This window comes from Chinchilla lanigera, unplaced genomic scaffold (genome assembly GCF_000276665.1).
Source record: "Chinchilla lanigera isolate Chin_1 unplaced genomic scaffold, ChiLan1.0 scaffold00063, whole genome shotgun sequence".
In the NCBI taxonomy this organism is placed as follows: domain Eukaryota; kingdom Metazoa; phylum Chordata; class Mammalia; order Rodentia; family Chinchillidae; genus Chinchilla; species Chinchilla lanigera.
Window position 1 is genome coordinate 7,010,462 of NW_004955464.1, and position 13,044 is coordinate 7,023,505.

The 13,044-nt window shown below is 39.7% G+C and overlaps 1 long non-coding RNA gene across 2 annotated transcripts in view; it reads left to right on the plus strand.

Annotated features, from left to right (window-relative positions):
* The window catches only part of LOC102021950, a 33,517-nt gene that overhangs the window by 12,495 nt on the left and 7,978 nt on the right, over window positions 1-13,044 (plus strand). For both annotated transcript variants that reach the window (XR_263208.2, XR_001236684.1), the window contains exon 3: window positions 3,117-3,242. This is a non-coding gene — a long non-coding RNA (uncharacterized LOC102021950). The remainder of the gene's footprint in view (window positions 1-3,116; window positions 3,243-13,044) is intronic.

The window sequence follows — 13,044 nt, forward strand, 5'->3', positions numbered from 1 at the left end:
TTTTTGAGACGGGCTCTCACTCTATAGTTTAGGCTGGCCTTGAACTCACTATGTAGCCCAGGCTGGGCTTGAACTCACAGTGATCCTCCTGTCTCAGCCTCCTGAGTGATGGGATTACAGGCCTGTGCCACCATGCCCGGCTTACTGCTTTCATTTGAAAGACTGCAAATGTGCTGCAACAGGAACTTCATGAAGACAAACTTTCTGATATTAAATGAAGAAAGTGGTACTGACCAAAAGAATGAAGATGTCCCTGAGATAATAACACTAGCAAGAAAAAAAAAATTCACAGTAAAGAAACTGTTGGAGATACTTTATGGCACTGAAAGAACAAAACATTGGAAATAGACCCAAACTTAGGAAGAGGACCAATTTCTAATCAGAGATGAATTGGTCATTTATGTTACAGGTTTTACAAAAAGAAATAAGCAATGTTCAAATTACTCGATATTTTTTGCAAAAAACTGAAACACTTTAATTTTTAGTGTTTCAGATTAAAACTGTGAAACTGTTACATGAAAATCTGAATGTAAATCTTTTTTTTTTTGGTTTTGGTTTTTCTCCAGTACCAGAAATCGAACTCATGACCTTGTGCTTGCCAGGCAGGCACTGTGCTGCTGAGCTAAATCCCCAGCCCTGTGAATGTAAATCTTTATGATCTTGGATTAGGCAATGGTTTGTTAGATATGACACCAAAAATGGAAGCAATCAAAAAATTAGACTTCATCAAAATTTAAAATGTTTTGTAAGGACCAAAATGTATAATAGATATTGGGAAATGGGAAAAAAATGTTCAAATGAGAAGGAGAACAAAAGAAGGGGGAAGGAGAATGGAAGGAAGGGAAAAGAAAGGAAGAGAAAGGAAGGAAAAATGGAAACAAATCTTTTGTAAATAGGGGACGAGGGATTGAAGGGAGGGGAGGGGAATGGGAAAAAAAGAAGCAGCAAGATGTATCTTGCTTCTTATCTGTCATATCTATCATAAATTCCCTATGGTGAATGTTATCACTATGTATATCTAAAATGTACTAATAAAATAAAAAGTTAAAAAAATTAAAACTTCTGGTGTGAGTCTGTAATCCCAGCTACTCAGAGCTTGACACAGGAAAATCACAAATTCCAGGCTGGCCTGGGCCCCTTAACCAACATAGAAAGAGCGGGTTAGTGGTAGAGTGCTTGCCTAGCATGCATGTCCCTGGGGACAATTCTCAGTACCAGAGGAAAAGAAATTTAAAAATTTGAAAATGTTTTAAATTGTAGTGGAAATATTTATACCACAGAAATTGGAAAATTGTTCCTCCCTCCCTCCCTCTTTCCCTCTCTCCCCCCTCCTCTATATATAGCTTGTTTTGTTAATTGTCTAGATTTAAGAAAGTGATACAGCAAATAATAATGCAGATTAAAGTTAAAGTTGTATCTGTAGCTTTTACACTGTGAAAAACACACAAAAAAATGAGCAAATCATCTTCCAGTATTCAAAACTATCGTTTAATTCAACACAGTCATTCTATTTTGTTCATGGATGAGTAAAGGTTCCAATGGATGTTCTCCTTGTTTTACTTTGATCTTACTCCAACTAAAATATTAACCAGTATTTATGTCAGGATTACACGAGGAGAGTCAGTAGTTAAATATTTACCAGCACACTGCCCGCTGGACAGCAAAGATCCCTAGTATCCAGCATCTCTCACCATTAGATGTGTCTGAGGCTTGAACATCACAAGTGACAAGTGAATGGAGGAAAGATCAGCATCTGAACATACGCTATGCTTTTACATCCTAACACTGCCTCCCTGGAGGTCTAGGAAAATTTTGTTTTCCATGATATGGCAGAGTAAAGATGGGCAGTGAAGAGGTGTGAAACAGTTGTCATCAGTTTAGCTAATAAAAAGCCCTCTCCTCGGGGTTCTAACAAGGCGGTATTACCTGCCTGCCCTGGGGAAAAGAGGAGCCAACAGAATTAAAGACACAGAAAGAGATTTGCCAGGTCCCTTATCTGGGCAGACATCAGTGGGGCAGGCAAACAAGCCATGTCTTGTTTTTGGACTTCTCTTTCCTTTACATTCTTCTCCCGGAGGCACTGAAAAAATATCAAGGCTTCTCTCTGTCAGTTGGGAATTAAACAGGGGCCAGGCCCCTGTGAAAGTCAGGTTTGAACTTGGTTTCCAGTCCAAAACTCTCCGTGGCCTCAGTCACTTGGAACATGACTGCAGCCTTATCTTATTTACCCAGAGTCTTCTTGGGAGGTGAGCCCGGGATTAATAATAATAGGCCTTTACTTTTACATACTGCCCTTTACAATTTATAAGGCCTTTGTACATGTGCCATCCTGTGTGAGCTCCATAATAGCCTTGTATCGTCGGTAGGAAAGAGATTAGTAAGTCCATTTTACAGATGAGAGGAATGATGCTCAAAAAGACAAGCGCCCAAATCCACAGAGCTAATTTCAGGACTGGGACCCAGGTACATTGCCATAAAAAATAAATTGTCTTCCATATCTATGCACACACCTAGGACTGTTACTCAGACTAGTTATTAGTAACAAAAGAACCCTGCCACTTATGTGTTCTTACAGGTCTCATTGCACTAAATAATACACACATTCTTGTTTTTGTTTTTGTTTTTCTCCAGTACCGGGAACCGAACTCACGACCTTGCGCTTGCCAGGCAGGCGCTTTTGCCTCTGAGCTAAATCCCCAGCCCCAATACACACACTCTTGTTTAATCTGTTTAACAGTCTTTTGAGGTTGATGCTAAACTCTTCATTTAATAAATGAGAAGCCAAAGTTCAGAAAGTTTAAGAAAATTGTCCTGGAGCACAAAACAGAAATGTCACAGCGAGGATTTAAACCCAGATCTCAGTTTCCAAAGATCACACCCTTGGCTTTTAAATAAATGGCCCCTGACATATGAAACAGTATTTTTGTTAGCTATGAAGAATTTCATCAGGTATATCTGGGAATATAGAAAGTAAAGAAAGAAGACAAGGTTTGAAACTAATCGTGCATCCGCCTTTTGTTTAATAAACATATCGTAAGAGCTGCCTCTTCATATTGTACTAGGTACTAAAGGTAGAGTGATATAAAAACAGACTTTGTCCCCCTTTTTTCTTTTAGGTGCCCACTTTTGGAAATGTGTAAGTCCTGGAATATTATGAGATTATGGCATGAGGAGGATCATGGAGGCAGGGAAATCTCTGAAAGACAATGGGCTGCAGGAAAGTCCTTTTGAGGAAGGAACATGTAAGTTTCGACCTGAAAGCTTAAGTGGTAGTTAAGTAGGAGACAGTGTGTCCAATGGCTTCGTGGGAAAAGAACCTATAAGATGAGCCAGCCTGTGCAGCTCAAATGGCCTAAATAAAAAATGACAAGAGACGAGGGCAAGCTGGATCTCACAGACAATGGGAAATTGTTATGACTTGTGTCTAGATGTCCCCCTGAAAGCCTCATATAGTCATAGATGGGGCTTTTTCAGAGGTGGCCGGATCTAGAGTGTGACACAAATGGATTCATGGTGCAATGCTAGGATCAAGGGGACTAGGATTAAGGGTATGAGTGTTACATGCCCTAAGTAGTCTGGATGAGATTTAAAGGATAGAAAGAGCCATGGTCATACCCCTTGCTTGTTTTGCTGCCTCTGCCCACCACGAACTGTTTCTCCTCTGTGATGCCACTCTGCCATGCCACCCTTTAGAGCCAGCAATTATGGACTGAAACCTCTACAAACTGAGAGCTAAATAAACGTTTCCTCCCTTAACTTGTGGGTGTTGGGTATTTTGTCTCAGCAGCAAGCAAAGTAACTAAGACAGAAATCTTTGAGGGATTTTTCAATCAGCAGAAGGGTCTGGTCCAACTTACATTTAAAGTATCACTCTGGCTCCTGAAGAGTGGATTTGAAATAGGAAGCTGTTTTAGAACCCCAGTCAAGACGGTGGCCTAGACTGAGCCTAAGGCAATGGCAGTGGAGAGGGATAATTTTAAGTGGATGAATTTGAAATGTGTGCCAGATACTATCCTAGACACTGTAGAACAGTTTCTGGTGTAAGCCTCATACCCCAGTAATGTGGGGTTTTTACATATTTTACAGATGAAGCTGAGGCTGAGAGAGATTCAGCATTTAGGTCTTACTTCCCTTCATTAAGCAGTGATCTGTCAGAGAAACTGATATCCCTACAACCCACAGTAAGTGTCAGGGTGATTTGCATGATAAAGCCCTGTCTGAAAGGGCACCTTCTTCCCCAGATGAAAGAGATCAATCTAGATAGGGAACTTGTTGGTTAGAGGTTATGTCAGTTAGAAAACCGTGTGTGACTAGCACATTGTCAGGCCATCAGATCCCCTAGATTCCAGTCTATGGGGAGCTTCCTATGCCTGGGCAACATAAAAAACTAACTTGGGCCATAAAGAGCTGTAATTGTAGATTGACTGAGCTGAAAAGACTCCTTCCAGAGGGCTGGGTACAAGTGCCCCACTTCACAGCCAAGAAAACCAACACCTAAAGTCCAGGGCAAGGAACGGGGCTTGGCAGGGTCACCTAGAATGAGAGGCAAAGTTGGGGCTAGAACCAGGTCTCCTGAGTCCCAGCCCATAGTCCTTACAGAACTGAGTTGTACCATCTCTTTGATGGACCAGAATATTCTGCATCAAATTCTAGGTGAGGAAACTAGTTTTGAATAAAGATGGGGCAAATCTCACTTCTTTCCTAGGAAGTCCCTTGCGAAACCATAGTTTAACAAGTTCTTCCCACACGAAGCAGGCCTCATGTAGAGAGGCCTTCTGAGAGAGTGAGGGAGTCAGCTAGAGTTGTCTCCCAGACTCAAGGTTCCTATCTTTCTCTCCATACGGCCTTCCTCCTCTGGGTACTCTCGTTTCTCTGTTTTTAAAAAAATTATTTATTTTTTATTTTCTATTAAAAGTGTGGTTTGACCCCAGTGTGGTGATGCAACCCATAATCCCAGCACTCTGGGAGGCGGAGGCGGGAGGATCACAAGTTTGAGCTCAGGCTGAGCAACTTAACCATTTAGTGAGACCCAGACTCTAAACCAAAAAGGAGCTAGGGATGTAGTACAGTTTGAAAGGGCTGAGTTCATTCCCCAGTGCTTGCTATTTTTGATCTGTGGATCAGAATTTACTAGTTACCACAATTCCTGCCCCCTAGGAGAAGGTTCAGTAGAACTGGCTAACTAGAAAGATGAAACTCATCAGGAGGAATGTCCTAACTCTGGGCACTTCTGCCTCCCCTCTTCCTAGTGCTATTTTGCTCCCCACAGAGTCTGAGCTGAGGACCAGACTCTGAGGACTCAGATGCATTTCCTTCTCTGCATTCATGGGAGGAGTGCCAGGCCCGCCCTTGCTCTTCACGCTCATACTGTTTGAGAGTTATCTGAGAGGCATCTTACTGTCTTAAAATATTTCCTCCACAAACTGAGAGGAAGTGAGAAGTTACTGAAAGAGCAAGAGCACTGGAGCAAGCAGGCTTGAGTTTGACTTTTGACCCTGCCATTTCGCCAGCGTGGTGACCTTGAGGGTATTACTCTTCCACCTTCAGATCCTCAGGCTCTCTGTCTGGAATGGCTACTGCATGCTGCGAAGACTAGAAATAATTTTGGTAAAATACTAGAAATAAGCGCATGTAGAATTCTTGTCACTTAAGAAAAAAATCACATTAGAAGTAGAATACTGAGAATGGTCCCTGTTTCTTCCTTTGAGTTTTTAAAAGGATCTGAAACTAACAGTTTATTTTCTAAAAATCAAATGTGCATTGCAGTCTTTCTTCTTTCCACATGCTTAATACCTATGTTCTCAATATATTTTTATTATCATTATATTACAATTGTTGATTGTAAACCCAGTGAATCTACTCAGAAGGTTCAAAATTTTCTCAAAAATAGAAAACTGATTCAGAAATCTCTCTTGCTTAATAATATTCAGTTTTTCTCAAAGCCAAATTTACACTGTCATACTGGATGTCCCCCCACCCCATACTGGGGATTGACCCAAAGGTGAGTTACATGCTGAACACTTTATTTTTATTGTCAGACAGATTCTTGTTAAATTGCCAAGACTGGCCAGGTGTGTTGGTGCACGCCTGTAGTCCAGCACTCGGGAGGCTGAGGCAGGAGGATCACTGTGAGTTTGAGGCCAGCCTGGGCTACATAGTGAGTTCAAGGCCAGCTGGAATTACACAGTGAAACTCTGTCTCAAAAAAACAAAAAGGCATAAAAAAAAATGCTATGGCTGGGCTTGAATTTGTGATCCTCCTGCATCAGCCTCCCAAGTAGCTGGGATTACAGATAAGAATCACCATGTCCAGCTTTATTTAGGGTTCTTAACCTTCTGATCCCACCTGTTTTTGTAGTCCAGAATCTTTGATGTAGGAAAAAAGCATGCACACACACATGGGTGATTTAGTGTCCCACTTTAGCCACTTAACCTGTTTACTAGTAATGTTTGCTTGGTTTTTGAGACGGGTCTCCCTGTGTAGCCTAGGCTGGCCTCAAACTTGTCATCCTCCTGCCTGAAGCCCCGAGTGTTAGAATTGTAGGAGTGCAGCACCACACCTGGCCTATTGCAGTTGCATGTTATTCAGTATTGTGTAAGAACTTGACAAACATTATGTAATTTATCCTGACAAGAGCCCCAAAGTAGGTGCTTTTATTTGCATATGAGAAAACTTCACAAAGTTAAATAACTGTCATATATAACAGTTATCATATACAGCATAGATTTAAACCCTAATCTAGCTATCAGCACAGTGCATAGTATCATCCATTGTACTATAAGGCCTCCTGGAGGGTATGTGTTTAAAAGGACTTTGTTCACAGTAAAGGACTGTGAAAATTGGCTATTAATCACTGCCATCACCTTTACTTCCCTGGATCCAGAGCTCTGATTACACAGAGCAATTTACCATCCTCAAAGGCGCTTTTACACCTCTGTGCTTTTGCCTATACAGTTCTGTCTGAAGTGTTCTTATTTTCCTCTCAAAAATACCCTCCTTTCTCAAGAGCCAGGTAGAAGATCATCTACTCTGACACTCTGGCATATCCCCAACTTCCTCATAGGCATTAAGACCCTTCTATCCTTGTCTTCTCATTTCTTTCCACTTCATAAATGTTCATTAGGTAATTTTTTAACTCATTAATCATAAATAATCTATTTTAAGTTCAGTGAAACCAACTAGGGGAATTTTCTTACTAAAGGGTCTTCAGTTACGCCAAGAAAAGTGCAGTGGTGGCAAAATTGTGGCACACATGCCACAGGGGGCTGTTTGTATGATTGAAAGCTCTGAAAGGTTCACCATCACTGAGGGATAGACAAATAATAGTGTAATACAAGCCAGATCCAACAGGTGGCACAGCAGTCATGGTGAAAGCAGTGAGAGAAGAGATAATTACAAAACTGTATTTAATATTTGCATCATATTTACAAAGTCTTCCACATGTTATCTGTGTGAATTCTCTTTTTTTTTCTTTGTCTTTTTGATTTAACTGATTTGTGGTGGAAGTGGGACAGACCTAGATATTTTTATTTTTTTCACACTGGGACTTGAACTCAGGACTTTGCACTTTCTAGGCAGGCACTGTGCCACTGAGTTATCCCCAGCTTTTCTTGTCTTTTTGAGACAGGGTCTTGCTATGCAGTTCAGGCTGGCCTTGAGCTCACTTTGTAGCCCAAGCTGACCTTGAGCTCGCAGTGATCCTCCTGCCTCAGCCTCCTGAGTGCTGGGATTACAGGTGTGCACCACCACCCCCAGACCTATGTGCATTCGTATCCCCATTTTAAAAATTAACAAGGGGCTGGGTGTGGTGGCGCACTCCTGTAATCCAGCAAGTTTGAGGCAAGAGGATTGCTGTGAGTTCGAGGCCAGCCTGGGCTGCAAAGTGAGTTCAAGGCCAGCATGAACTGCATAGCAAGACCCTGTCTCAAAAAGAAAAAAAAAGTGTGTGTGGGGGGGAATAGGAGAATTTTCCGGACCCCAGAATCTTTTCAGTCCAACAGAGAAAGGCTTTTTGATTTTTTCTTCTTAATTAACTCCCTCATTCCTTGAAAATGCATGAAATATTACTTTAGTAACTTCATCATAGATGAGTCTTAAATTTTAAATATTTAGGTGGGGGACGAGACTTATGCAATATTGTATTTGTACTTTAGTATAAAATTTTCCAGTATTTCTTTTAATAGCGTATGTATTAAACCCAGGTACATCTCCAGCTGAGCTACATCTCCAGCCCATTCCTTTTTTATTTTTTGTTTTGAGACATGATCTTGCTAAATTGCCCAGGCTGGGCTCAAACTTGCTATCCTCCTGTCTCAGCCTCCCAAGTAGCAGGGATTATAGGTGCATGCCACTGCATCCAGGTCCAAATATATTCTTAAAAGCTGCTCAGCCTAGCCAGATTTGATGAGCACAGTGACAGTGCCTGTGAACACTGGAAGCCTGAAGAAAAGCCACAAAGATGAGATGGTGGTAAGGGAAGGAAAGGGGATGGTAGGAAATTTCCCACAGTTTTGATTCCTTAGTGTTGCCATGGCCAACAGATTGTATTCATCAAGGCACTGGTTATCCTAGGAAACTGAGAGCACAATTTAGGAGAATGTATAAGCTATTATGCCTGGAAAATTCTCAAGAAGTACTTTTCAGCATCCTCTGGCTAGTAGCTAGAAAATAAGGAATCAAATCTGAGGTTATAACAATAAAATATGGAGTAAGATGATAAGAATTCACCAATGATTGTTATATTGCATATTGTTGTGTTCAAATTTGTTGTTTAGATTACCAGATACAAGCACGCAAAATTTGTCAAAAAATTAAGCATTAAGTATTCCTTTCAATAAACCATTAGATATCAGCAGTACAGTTATCCCAGTTATCTCTCTATATACATATACATATTTATATATTCATTTCCTTCTTTCTTTTTCTCCTTTCCCTTGTCCCAGTTGTACCTTCCTTTGAGCAATTTCTTTCCCTTTCACAATATCTATTGTGCATTTTGGGTTTTGTGTACTCTTTCAGGTTCTTACACTAGGGAGACAATATGATGTTTACACATGTAGGTCTGATTTACTTCACTTATAAGTAGTATGATCTCTAGTTGCATCCATTTACCTATAAAAGCCTCAAGTTTATCTTTTTTATAGCTGAGTACTACTCCATTGTATAAAAATAACACATCTTTTTTATCCATCCCTCAGTTGATGGGCATTTGGGTTGTTTCCAAGATTTAGCTGTGACAAATTGTACTGCTATAAACATGGGTGCACATACCTCTCTGTGATATGATGTTTTTAAATCTTCTGGGAAAATACCCAGAAGGAGAATAGCTGGGTTGAATGGAACTTCCAATCCTAGTTTTGTGAGGAATCTCCAAATTGATTTCCACAGTGGTTTCACCAATCTACACTCCCACCAGCAATGGAGAAGAGTTCCTTTTTCCCTACAGCCTCTCCAGCATTTGTTATTGGTTGATTTCTTGATGATAGCCATTCTTTCTGGGGTGACATGGAATCTCAGTGTTGTTTTAATTCGCATTTCTTGAATGACCGAGGATATTGAACATTTTTTCATAATTTATTCACCATTAGTATTTCTTCATATGAGAAGTGTGTATTCATCTTGGATGCCATTTTTGGGTTGGGACTTTGGATTGGGGATTTTGGGGGCCTGATTTTTTTAAATTCTTCATATGTTCTAGATAGAAGTCCTTTGTCCGAGGGACAGTTGGCTAAAATTTTTTCCCAATTTGTGGGTTTTCTTTTTACTCTGTTGATGATTTCTTTTGATGTGCAAAAACTTTTCAATAAAATGAGATCCCAGTTGTTGATTCTTTGAAGTATTTCCCATGTGGTTTGGTTTTTGTTCATGAACTCTCTGCCTACCCCTATGTCTTCAAAATCTCTACATACTTTCTCTTCCAGTAGATCTAGTGTTTCTGTTTTAATATTTAGATCTGTGATCCATTTTGAGTTTAGTTTGGTACATAGTAATAGACATGGGTCTAGTTTTAGTCTTCAGCATGTGGAAAGCCAGTTTTTCCAGCACCATTTATTAAAGAAGCTAGCTTTCTTCCAGTGAACATGTTTGGTCCCTTTGTCAAAGATAAGGTGGCTGAGTGTTTTTGTGGTTGTGGCTGCATCTTCTAATCTGTTGCATTGATCTTCAGGTTTGTTTTTCTTGCCAGTACCATGCTGATTTTATCACAGTAGCTTTGTAGTATAATTTCAAGTCAAGGATTGTGATGTCTCCTGCCTTTCCTTTGTTTCCCAGGATTGCTTTTCCTATTCTGGGTCTCTTCTGGTTCCAGGTGAATTTTAGGAATGTTTTCTCTAGATCTGTGAGGTATACTAATGGTATTTTGATTAGGATTGCATTGAATCTGTACAATAATTTTGGGAGTATGGCCATTTTTACAATGTTGGTTCTTCCTATCTATGAGCAAGGAATATCTTTTATTTTCTGAAATCCTCTTTGATCTCTTTGTTCAAAGTAGTGTAATTTTCATTATATAGATCTTTTACTTCCTTTGTTAGATTGATTGCTAAGTATTTCATTTTTTTAGATGCTATCATGAAAGATGTGGTTTCCCTAATTTCTCTCTCAGCCTGTTTGTTGTTTGTGTACAGGAGTGCTATTGATTTTTGAGAGTTGACTTTGAATCTAGCTATGCTACTTAATTTGGTTATTAAATCCATCAGCCTTTTGGTGGAGTTTTTGGGGTCTTCCATGTAGAGTATCATGTCATCTGTGAGTAATGATAATTTCTTTTATTTTTTTTTTTGAATAATGATAATTTCACTTCTTCCTTTCCTATCCTTATTCCTTTTATTTCTCCTTCTTGTCTAATTGCTCTGACTAATATTTCCAGAACTATATTGAATAGGAGTAGTGACAGTGGACATCCTTGTCTTATTCCTGATTTTAAAGTGAAACCTTCAGTTTTTGTCCATTTAGTATGATGTTGGCCATTGGTTTGTCATAGATAGCTTTTATCAGATTGAGGTAAAGCCCATCTATTCCTATTTTCATAGGATTTTTATCATGAATGAGTATTAACAGTAGATTTTGAAGTTCACTAATAGAATCTCAGGTTCTGAATTTGGAACCTAGAGTTCTTATAGTAGGATCTTAGGTTATGAGTAAAATCTAGAGATCTAATAGTGAAATTTTAGTTTCAGAAAAAAGAACCCAGAATACAATGTAGGGTTGTAAGAATAGAACTTGGAATTATATTATTAGAATCTTGCCTTTATTTCCAACAATGTAATATTAAAGTTTGAATACTTAGCCCAAAATAGAAGTATAGAATATGGCATTCAGAGAGAACAACTTTGAATGCCAGTAATGAATGTTGAGTTGCCATAGTGGAACCTGGAAGTATGATATTAAGTTATGAAAGATTAGCATAGAGCATATTAGATTAGTATTATAATTAGCCTTCAATAGTAATAATGCTAATGGCTAATATTTATTAAATACTTACTATGTGCTATGCATTATTCCAGGTGCTTCACCTGTATTATTGTTATTATTATTATTATTAGTAGTAGTAGTATTGCATTTAGTAGTTGTATTCATGGCATGGCAGGCAGGAAGCAAGACAACTTCCTTCTTCATTCCCTTTTTATCCCATCTAGCTATAAACCTATTGATTGATGCCACCCATACCCAAAGTGGGTCTTCCCTCTTCAATAAACCCATCATCCATACTCAGAACTGTGCTAAACCAATCAGTGGACTAATAATGTAGTATCACACCCATGATCCAGTCACTCCCAATAGCCCTACCTATGGATGCTTGTGGCTTTGGGGTGACATCTATATATAAGCCTTAATATTCCACCCCTGGCTCCCAAAAGATGCATCTGCATCTCTTTATGCAAAAGGCATTTAGCTGGGCATGGTAGCACATGCCTGTAATCCCAGCACTCAGGAGGCTGAGGCAGGAAGATCACTGTGAGTTCAAGGCCAGCTTCAACTGCACAATAAAACCTTGTCTCAAAAAGAGAAAAAAAAAAAAAAAAAAAAAAGGCATGTAGTCCATCTCTTAGAGTTACCAATGTCCCAACAGTTTCAGCATTGCTGAAAAGTCCAAGTCCAAATTATTTTCTGAGATTTAAAGCAAACTCTTACCTGTGACTCCCCCCTGTAAAAATGAAAAGAAAGTAAAATACTCACAACATACAATGACATAAGGTAAACATTCCCATTTCAAAAAGTAGAAATAGAGGAATAGAAAGGAATGGGACAAATGCAAGACCAAAATCCAGCAGGGCAAAAATTAAATCCTGTAATTCCATGTCTAGCACCTGAGGCAATCTGTGGCAAAATGTGAACTCCAGAGGATTTGGGTGGCTCTACCTCTACAGCACTGCTGTTGGTTACAGCCCTCATCGCCTCTCTTTTGGGCCAGCTTTGCTCACTCCTTGTGGTTTTCCTCAGACAAGCCACACTCTTGTCTTTTTCATCTCTCTGGGATTTTCATGGCACTTTCAGCTTCACACTTATAGCTTTACACACTGCCCTCTCAAAGGCACACTTCCTGGCCTCCCAGGTCTTCTTCTGAAATGTGGGAAGAAGCCATTCTGACCCCACAGCTCTTTCATTCTGCCTGCTCCTAAAACCAGCACCATGTGGAACACACCAAGGTCTGTCGCCAGCTGGAACAGTAGCCAGGCTTCCTTCTCTTGCTTGTAGGGGTTGAGTACCTGGATTGTTCAGCATTATAAACCCAGTCCTGACAAACAAATTTCTATGCTTCCAACATTCTGGAATATGGTACCCTGGGGTTCTCAAAGCAAAGTCTTTGATTTTTGCCATTTTGAGGCTATAACTGGTAAAGTTCTACTGGTTCTTGTGATGCCCTCAGGCATCTTTTCTATTGTCCTGTTCTAAAGTACTTGGCTTTTTAATGTTAATATTTTCAGCAATCACATTCTCTTCTGCTAACAGACACAACCAAAAACACACTCAACCACCTAATCTTTGATAAAGGGGCCAATCAAACTCACTGGAAGAATGATAGCCTCTTTAATAAATGGTGCT